At 39.8% G+C, this 10,629-nt stretch overlaps 1 pseudogene; it reads right to left on the bottom strand.

Annotated features, from left to right (window-relative positions):
* Positions 1–200: 200 nt before the first annotated feature.
* On the bottom strand, positions 201–3,899 carry LOC118837323 (annotated as a pseudogene).
* Positions 3,900–10,629: the final 6,730 nt, after the last annotated feature.

Here is a 10,629-nt window from a genome sequence, read left to right as displayed (position 1 = left end):
ATGAAGAAAAAAAGAACATCTATATACTTAATATTAAAATAACAACCTAAGTAAATGAAGGAAGAATTGAGAAGAACTCCTTATGAACATTATAAATATTGAATAAGCAAGGGGAGGGAGGAGAGGAGAGAGTAGGCCAGTCTTACAAATAATACTCCAAGTTGAGACAAGAAATCACAAGTAAAAATAAAAACCTGCTGTTAATTGAATCCATCCAGAAAATGGGGCATCAGGGTGAATATTTGCATTGACATGATTTGCAGTTCACTTTGATTTGAGAGAAGGAGGGCTGTGACCTTGACAGACTTCACAATCCCAGCGGCCATCTCCCCAATAGGCAGCTTGCCCACCACTCCTAGCTCTTCCCCAGAGGCTCAGGAGCTACTGAGGGCAGAACTGGGGTCTTCTTCTTGACTGAACTCTCAGTGGCTAGGAAGAAGCCAATATCACAGTTTCTCAGATTTAAAATGGAAGGTGTTGTTGAGGTGAGACATCTCCAGGAAAGCCACTAGCTGGCCAGTCTCCACCAAGGAGGCCATGGCGAATGTCTTTTCCAAGTGCTCTCTAACTACTTGGTGCTCAGTGTCTTTCTTCAGCCGTTTGACTTTTCTGTTCACCAGTTCCTGACGAAGGGAAACATGAACCTCTGACTTCAGCGTAACAACATGAAGGGTGACAGCTTTTGTTTTTTTTTCCAGGATCCACCACTTTCCCTCCCTGGTGATATCTGCTGGCCCCCAACACCAGGCCAGGCACTGAGCCACTACGGAACATCAGAGAGCCATCACTTGACATATCTTGCACCACCAAATCCGCAAGCAGTCCTGGTGTCATCTCAGCCAGTGTTTGAGTCAACACAGAGTCTCAGCTGTGCATGAGGCTTCTAATACCTTGCAGCTCCTCCAAGCACTGGCTTAGGAGAGTGAGGGAGCTAACAGCCATGTCCTCCTGGCTGACATCTGACAGGCACAGGGATAGCAGCATCTGCTGTTTCTCCTCGTACACATTGTTCACCTTTGTAACCACTGTCTGTCCCTCCACAAAGTGGTCACTGATTGTGGTCATAAACTTGTCACTCAAGGCCGATTTAGGAGCCAATCCACTGAAGGCCAATGGGAACTGGACAAAGATGCCATTAACCTTGATACTTTTCACAAAACCAGTAAGTAACATCCCCGGCTGGAATTCAGAAAAGACCTTGGGATCTTGGCCACTCTCCACAGCAGAAATAAGGACAGGTTACCTCCACAGGACAATACGGCCATTATTGTGGCTCAAACACAGAAGCAACAAGAGCAACTGACTGTTGGTGTCATTGTCTGACAGGTGCGTTGTAGGAAGCAAGGCATGGATGTTGTTGGGTAGAGTGGACACCTCCAGTCCCTTCTCAGTCTTCTTTACCTTCACATCTACTAGCTACCTGATCTTGATTATAGCTTTCTTCTGACTCTTTGTCATTGGATAGCCCTGAAGGACAAGAGCACCTTCTCCTGCTCCAGTTCGCTTTTCAGTGTGACCTCTGGCTCACTTTACACTTTGATTTTCACTACATGTCCCACAGAGAAGACTTCCTCTGAGGCTGAGATGGGCTGGGCACCCAGCTCCTTCTGCGGTACCAGTTCCCTCACATCATCGTAGAACTTGACAATACAACTGAAGTTCTTGATGCTGCTGCTGAACCCACATGTCTGTAGCTCAGGCTTCGCTTCCTTGTGGCTTGTGAGAGCTGGGAAGCTAGATTCTACCAGGGTCTTTTTCAAGGTCATTAGCAGTTTCTTGTTCTTGGAGTCTGTAACAATGCTGCTTGCAGCTGCTGTGGAGGTATAAGGCCAATAACACCAGCACACAGGAACGCTGCTCGCACAGGTTCTTTGATCTGCTCTTCTAAGGAAAGCAACTTAAAGAGGTTTACAATCTCACTTTAATTAAACATCACTTTGTTCAGGGAAAAAAGGCAGCACCCTGAACTTCAGAGAACATATAAACAGAAATTGCAAGCAGAAATTATATAAACAGAGCAAATAACACAAATCAGCAGACAAAGCTTCTGTCTGTCCATAACAATACATACATAATTATCAAAGAGAAAAGCACTACCATCTGGGTTTTCAAAGCTGGGGGTGCTCCTTAAAAGCTACCCAGAGTCTTGTCTGGACAAATCACATGAACACTCTTCCAATGAGTGAGCCCCTAAAGCAAAATGCTAACCTCAGAGTATATCTACACTTCTTAAGCTTTCTTGTGACTCAAGCAGGTCATCAAAGACTCTTGATTCAAACAAAGGCAAGGCTCAAAGACACTTGATTGTCTTAGTGCTGAGAAGCACTCCAAAAGAAAAAAACAGCAAAAAGCCCCACTTTGCTTGCCATTACAGGGTCCCACATCAGAACCCAGCACTTCACCTCATCTTTGACATGATACTTCTCAGGACGCTGGATCTGGACATCAGCCAAGTGCAAGGTAGGCACAAGGCCTTGGATTTTCTTGGTCATCTTCTCAACCATCCCATAGGAGCTTAGTGTGAACACTTTGCCCCTGCCCATCTGCCTGGGTGGAGGTCATAATATTTCAGGTACGGAGCTTCGATGATGCTCATTTTCAGAGACAACAACGCCAGATCATCCATTGGGCTGAAATCAATAACCCAACACTTGTGCATATTTCCAGGCTTTAACTTCTCTGGCTTGGAAGACTTCTCAGTCTGAGAGGTGCATGATTCTGGCATAGGCCAGAGACCCGTCCTTCAGCCTAATAGTGGCACTACTAGCCTTTCTAAAGGAACCCTGGACAGGTACACCATTCAACACGGCTCTAATGAGATGGTGGCAGAGACAAGTGATGGGGTGGCCACTTGCAGGAAGGAAGAGTGTAATGTCAGTCAGACAAACTTGGTATGTGGATGAACTGAGAAGACATAGGCCTTCACCATTTGGGTTTGGAAGTAATGTCTTATCTTTTTAGAATCCAAGTGCATAAAGTCAACTGGTCCAGAGAAGGAAGAGAGGAAGCTCAGGGTGAGACCAGGAGGGGTAACCTTCTGCACCTGAACTGTAACCACCAGCCCTAGTAATAGGTTATCCAGTGTCCAGGCTTGCTGCTCCATAGCAATGGCCGCAGAAACCTCTGACTGTATAGTGGACAGATGGACACTCTCCCCATTGCTTTTTACTTCCTTAATGAGGCCATTGAGATACTGGCCTACATGTAGCTTGGTACCTTTGTTCTTCCATTTGATGTATTCCTGATGTTTCTGCCAAGGCGGGAAGGCTTTGGTCCCTCCCACACCAATATCCACCAGGTAACCATGGTCTTCCAGGCTGTGCACCATGCCTGTGAGCAGCTTCCTGACTTAAGGAACCCAGGGCTGAACACTTTGTTGACATCCTTGGGGTTCAGGGACAGCTTGGTGCTCTTCTTCTTTGATGTGGGCTTGAGGCAGCTCATAGCACAGTGTACCAGCATCCCTGGCTGCAATACCTTGGACAAGGGAGCCAGGTCCTCCAAGGACTTCTCCCAAGCCACCTGCTCATTCAGTTTCTTGGTATAGGCATCACAGATATTGATCCTTTGCATATATCCCCAGAGGCCATTAGGCAGACTGATCGTAAACCGCAGATTATTTATCTCTTTCACACAGCCCAGGAGCTGCACTCTTTCACTTATAGCCTCAATGTTGAGTATCCCATACTGCTCTGCTTCAGGTTTGCTGGGCTCTTTTTTTCTGCTTTTGGCCTTTTATTTTTAGCAGCTTGTTCTTGGCTACTTTTTCTTTTGTGGGACCCTTCCTCAATAGAAATATCAAATAAATTATCATGTTCAATAGGCTGCTGGGGAGCTTTTTCCGGATGTGCCTCCTTTTTCAAATCCCCTCAAGGGAAGCTGTCCTTCTGAGATGACATGCCAATCTCTGTCCCTATGGGCAGGTTGGAGAAGGGTGGCCAGGATGGGGAGGCCAGGGGAGCAGGTCTCCTGAGTTATGGTTTTTCAGCTCAGGCCCAAGTGGATCCTGTCCTTCATTCTTGAAGAGGACCATGGCATCAGTAAGATGATGCCATGACTTGGTAATTAGGAGAGGGAAGCATGAGAATTAAGGGAGACAGAGGAAAGACTTCCTACAGAGAATAGGATTTTATCTGGGACTTGAAAGGAGCCGAGGAAGCCAGGAGGCAGAATTGAGGACAGAGAGAATTCCTGGGGACAGCTAGTAACCATGCCTACAGCTGGGAGATGGAGAGCTTGATGGACTCTCCTCCTTATTCCCTATGTGACTTTGAGTAAGTCATTTTAACCAAAAACTTGTTAAACACCTACTGTTCATTAAGTACCATACTATCTGCTGGGGATACAAAGACAAATAATAAATGCCCTTATCTGTAAAAGAGAAGTTTGGATCAAATGATCTTTAAGGTCCTTTCTAGTTCTCAACCCATTATACCACAAACTATGGATACATAAATACAATGGAGTTTTATTTTCAGTCAATTGTGTTACTATATAAATGTGTCTTGTTCTATAATACTGTTTGCAAAGTGTGACTGTTCCTTTCTCACATTTTCCTCAGTGAAGTCTTTTATATGCATGTAAATTATACTTTTATTTTATAAAAATGAGAAAATAGGTATATGGTTCAGTAGGTAATGATGTCCCTGTTAACATCTTTTTCTGGCATTAATAATCTTTATTTCCCAGATACCGAGTACCTTTTCCTAGATACATAGTCCCCTATCCTAGATACAGTGTCCTCTATCAGATATCTTAAGAAGTGATCCTTTACTAACATTTCAAAAAAATTTTTTTTCACCTCCAACATGGACTTTCTCTATGTATACTTGGTTTTCTTAATACCATTTCTGCTTCTTCATGCAGAATATTGAGAAATGTTATGTTGAATTTGATGGAAAAGATAATTTGTCATAGAAATATTGATAGCCTCTTTATTGTTTATCTGTTTTTTGTCCTCCTTAGAATTCCAACTTTAAATTCTCTTGAGATGATCTGGTCTCACTAAGATTTCTGTAAATTTTTTTTTATTGTTTCTGAGGAAATTTTGTTATAATCCTTCCAGTCCTTCTCTCTGTGTAGCTTTATAAAAGGTGGGATCTTTATTCTAACTCACACACACCGATAAGTGTCCTGAGAATTGCCTGAGAAATTGGGGTATCTTTCTAATGCCATTGGTGTGAGCTATCGCTTTGGTGTGTTACCTTCAACAGCAATCACCAGTTATCTCTTCAATGTCATCTAACTAGTACAGGTTAATATCATCAATGCCATTGGTTAGCACTTCAGTATTAATTAAGTCACAGCAATTAACTTTTACAAAGGGATAGTTACTGAGAAGATATAGCAAGAACAGAAGTGACCTAACATTTTATCAACAGCAGAGGCACACTTTCTCCTCTACCCACTTCAGTCCCTGAAGAGAGTGGACTCACACTAAAAATATGCACCTTAGCAAGTTCACTTCAAATTATGGGATCATAATCCTTCTTTTGTTCAAAAGAAACTAGTGTCTCCAGTGCTAAGTCTGATTTCCTGCTGGGCTAGATGCTGAATGAAGGTTACTGCTGATTGTGTTCAACTGCTACCAGATTCTGGACTCCTAGTAGTTCTCCTGACCTTTTAGATCTCACAAAGTCACAGTCTAGTATGTTCTGTCTCCATACTCCGGCACCTTAGGCAGGAAGGTATCAGTAGAATAGGGAAAGAAGCAAGAATGAGGCCATATTCTCGTGAGCCACATTTTAGTCTGGGTGGGGAGGACCCAAGGCCTTTCTCCCCGTGCAAATGCGACTAAGCAGAGAGAGAAAGTTACTCCTGTGGGAATATTTTGTACACATAGGAAATTCTGGCTCAGCAACCAATATATAGAGACCCTGTCTTTATCATAACAGTAAGCAGACAAGGAAAAGTCATAAATACTTGCCCATGATCCAAAGTTCACATGGAAAATTGCATCAGGCCAAGCATATTGCAAATGCTCATAAGAACTGGGCTCTCACTGGCCAGACCCTTGTTATTGAAATTTTTTTTCCAAATGAATTTGCATGCTAAACTCATATTATTTTTGGCTACTGCCTCTCTCCCTTAATGAGGAGATAAAGTACTTGCTGACTGAGATGGTTTCTAAGGCCTTTTGGCCTCCTTGTTGATGTGAGAAAAATTATGAAAAAATAAAAATAGGAAGGTGGAAGAGAACTACCAGATTTTAAATTATATTATAAAGGTGATAATTATCAAAATTATCTGGTACTGATAAAATTTTTAAAAAATCTTAGTGGAAAATGTTAGATGGTAAGTTATTGCCAGATGTGTAGTATTTGACAAACCTAGATCATGAAACACTGGCAAAATACTCATTATTTGACAAAAATCACTGGGAAAACTTCAGTTTCATGATAATACCAATTAATTAATTAATTACAAGTGAATCAAAGATCTAAATATCTTTATTCATAATAAATAGTGAATTGTTATAGTCTTCACAATTGTGAAGGTATACCATTTTTAATAAAATGGGATTTGGGAAGGAAAATATAAGGAGAAAAGTAAAGAAATTACATAAAAATCAAAAGCTATCCCAACTCCTAGCATAGTGAGACAAAAAACGAGAAAAAACAGAAATAAAAAAGATTGTTGGTTACTCTTCTGCCTTCCAAAAGAGTATCCTTTTATCCACTGCTGGCTAGAGAAAAGGTCAGAAGCCATGGTGTTCATTACTGCTCTATCCTCCAGAAAAAAAGAGGTACAAAGCAGAGCCAAAAAACAAACCAAAAAAACAACCTACTTCTGCTTTCCTGTTGGCCAGGTTAAGAAGAAGGTGAACAGAGGTGATTCTATAAAATTTGTCTTTTTGAGCTCTGCTTACTGCTTCTAGTCAAGTAATATATATTAGGATCCAAGTCAGCTCAACACTTCCTCTCCAGAGCTGGAAGGAATACCATCTTTTATATTTCAAGCTTTGCCAGACCTAAAGGTCACTAGAGGTGCGTCTCACTTTCTCAAGGAAAGAGTTAGCTTTTCATCAAGGAGATCCTGTCCTATCCATAATAGAAATCTTTTTAATCTTGTTAATGGGGGTGTGCTGGCCAGCCCAATTTTGAATCAAGAGAGTTCTATCCTATTAATAAACAAAGCCACCCTATTAAGACAGTCAACCTGAAACGTTGAAAGATCTCTTTGCTGAAAACTATTATTCTGTCTGAAACTGGGGGTTATGGCAAAGTATTAACCCGTTGCTCCATTCCAAACAGCTACTATAGAAGACATGGGTATCAGCTGTTAACATATGGTATTATTAACTCACATTTATATAGCACTAATTACACTCCAGACAGACACCATACTAAGTGCTTTACGATGATTATCTCACTTGGTCCTCACAACAATGGGGGCATGAAGCGGGGGAGGTACTGTTATCTCCATTTTACAGATGAGGAAACTGAGGCAAAGCGAAGCTTGTTTTTTTTAGGTGACTTGCCCAGAGTCACAGTTAGTTAGTAAGTGTTTGAGACTGGATTTGAATTCAGGTCTTTTTGGCTCCAGGACTGAGAGCTCCATCTACTGCATCACTTAGACTAGAATAGCCAAGACAGCACTTTCCTAACATACTGGTAGGTTGATGATACCAGTTATTAAACTCACCACATCATGACTATGTGGAAAGCTAATAATTCCCCAGTCGATAAGTGGTAAAGGTCTATGGACAGACAGTAGACAGACAAATTACACATTGGACAGTAGCTCATTTTTGTCTCAACTATGCCAGTTATGTTTTTCCTGCTATACATAGTAGTAGATATCTCTGATAATTATTACTTTATCATATAACTTGAGATCTGGGAGTATATGTCCCTCTTTACATTCTCAAAAGAAGAAATAGAATTTTACAAAAACAGAAAAAATTAAAATTTTTAATAAAGAAATGAATATCCAACAATTATGTGATTCTACTCATCAAATTGGCAAATATAATAAAAGATGATAAAATTAGCATGGCCACAGTAAACAAAACAGGTCTATTTTTACACTGCTGGGAGAGTGATACACTTGTCCAAACTTCTTGAAAAGGAAAATGGGATTAGGAAATGAGTCACAGAAATGCATATACCTTTTGATGCCAGTGGTCTTCCTATTGCAATTATACATGAAGGAGACTATGGATAGGGGAAAATAAATTACGCCAAAGCAAGCCTACTAGGACTATTCATAATGGCAAAAAACTAAAAACAAACTAGGTGCGCATGGATTAGGGGATGGCTGAACAGATTATGGTCTATCAGAAGAGTGAAGAATTTTGCAAAGCAATGCAGAGTACAGAAAGGAGGACACTCCACCCCCCCATATGCATTCATTTACAACTGTGTAATTAAAAACAAATCAGCAACAAATCTATGCTATAGAATAGTATAGAAGATTTTTTAAAGGACCATAAGAACAAAACGATCATGCATTCCACTACAATAAAGTAAATATACGCATCTTTTGAGACAAGTTTCACTACTGATTCATAGCAAAGGTTTCAGACACATATTTGTGATCATTTACCATTTCTTCTTTTTAATTCTTGATTTCAGTTAAGAGGATATTATTCTTTATTTTCTTCTCCACAGGATTTTGTTTATATATTTCAGCTCCTATGCTTTTTTAATGAAAGTTAAAATTTATATTGAAAAATAACACAAGCTGGTATTCCATCAATCAAGTATTTATTAAGTCCTGTGCATCCACAGGAAGAAAGAATTCTTACTCTAAAGAAGCTTACATTCTAATGGGGAACACACACACACATATACACATATATATACATACATATATGCATACATATCTCACACACCACAGATAAATAAATTACAAGTTGAAGGCAAAGTAATTCGGTAGTTGGTAGAGGGAAGAGGGAAGGCCTCATGCAAGGTGGTTTTTGAGATTTATTGCATTTCCCTCATAGGCAAATAGAGCTTTCCAATGAGATAGTTTTCAGAGGCAGTAGGTACAGCAGAAAGAGAACTAACTATGGAGTCCCTGATCTTGAATTCAAATCCTGTTCCTTTCACTTCCTGCCTGTCTAACCTCTATTAAGTCACAACCTCTCAGGATTGTAAAATAAAGAGTCGAACTAGATATTTCTAAGGTAACTTCCAGCTCTCAGTCTATCACCCAATAATGACATCATCAGGCCTGTCACAATTGGCCTGAAGGGTTTGTAACCCTTTGTGAATCGTGCTTATCTATAATAAGCATTCTTTTAAGTAGCAAAATTCCAATATGCATCTAAATGCTATAGCTCATTGAAATTGGAATCACTTTCTTTGGCTCTGTCTTCTTCATGATTCTGTTCTTCCCTTCCAGATAAAAATCTTTCAGTTGCTGCCTACCCTTGGGCATAACATGACATTTACGGGATATTGTGTGTGTATTTCACATTTATATCTCATGTATTTCCTTTGGTAATAACTAATATGCAATCTACAACATTCAGATAAATGATTTGACATATTTTATGCCACACATGTTCAAATAACTAATTCTTCCATGGAAATGTCATAACATTTAGCTCATAGTTACAAGCCAAATGTTTGTGCAATATTTTGTTTTGAATATATTCACCATCACAGATTGCCATATTTTCTTTTTACTTAAATGTAATTTAAAGGGACACAACCAGGTGTCAAGGGACTTTGCATTATTTAATGACTAGTCTATTTGCTGGGCTTTATTCAGAAGATACTACCTATAAATTTATGTTTTCAGTTTCTTATTGGAGCCCTTACTATTATATTACTATCACAATAAACTATGTCTGTGAATTGCTTTGAAAATAATTGGTTGAACAAAAGTATCGAGAAGAGTTGTGGGCATCTGTAGGATAAACACAACATAAAAAACAATTTGTGCACGTCAAGTAGAGAATGCTGCACTATAAAGAACTCCATTCATGGATAGAGTGACAGGTCTAGTAGATCAAAGGGAAACATTAACATATGTCTACATTATCAAAGATTTTGTTTTTCTTCCACGTGAAACACTCATTAATGAGCCAGGAAAATATGGTCAAATGCGCCTGCTTTATAAGCGAACAAATGGTTGGAGGATGTATTCAAAGAAGTATTATCAATGGTATATCATAAACCTTGGGAGCTGTTGGCTAAGTTATATTCCACAGATATTATTGGACATTTTCATTAACAGCTTGGATGATGGGTTTGAGGTCCTGTTTGGATAGGAAGTCCTGATTAGGGAGCAAAGAGGAGAAAAGGGGAAGGGGAGGAGGGAGCCTGGTGCATGAGTAGCACCTTAACTATGGTGATTATGATTCTAAAGTGCACTTGATCAATTAGAGAAATGACCAGAAGTAGGGAGAACAGTGCAGGAGCCAGTGGCAAAAATTTGGAAAGTGGTCTAACTAGAACTAATTCAGTGTTTTTTGCTTTCTTCCTAGTAGGGTGTTTTGCATAAAATGGGCACTCATTCAAGAATTACAAATTCATAACATCTGTAAATTATCAGGACTTTTCCAAAGAAATTAGATGATTCAATTTTACAAACATTTATTAAATGCCTACTATATGCAAGGCACTGTATGAAATACCTTCCATGTAAGGTTCTAGTTTACTGAGAGGACAAATTCTA

The sequence above is a fragment of the Trichosurus vulpecula genome, chromosome 2 (genome assembly GCF_011100635.1).
Source record: "Trichosurus vulpecula isolate mTriVul1 chromosome 2, mTriVul1.pri, whole genome shotgun sequence".
NCBI classification, from domain to species: Eukaryota; Metazoa; Chordata; class Mammalia; order Diprotodontia; family Phalangeridae; genus Trichosurus; species Trichosurus vulpecula.
This window is presented reverse-complemented; position numbering and strand designations above follow the sequence as displayed.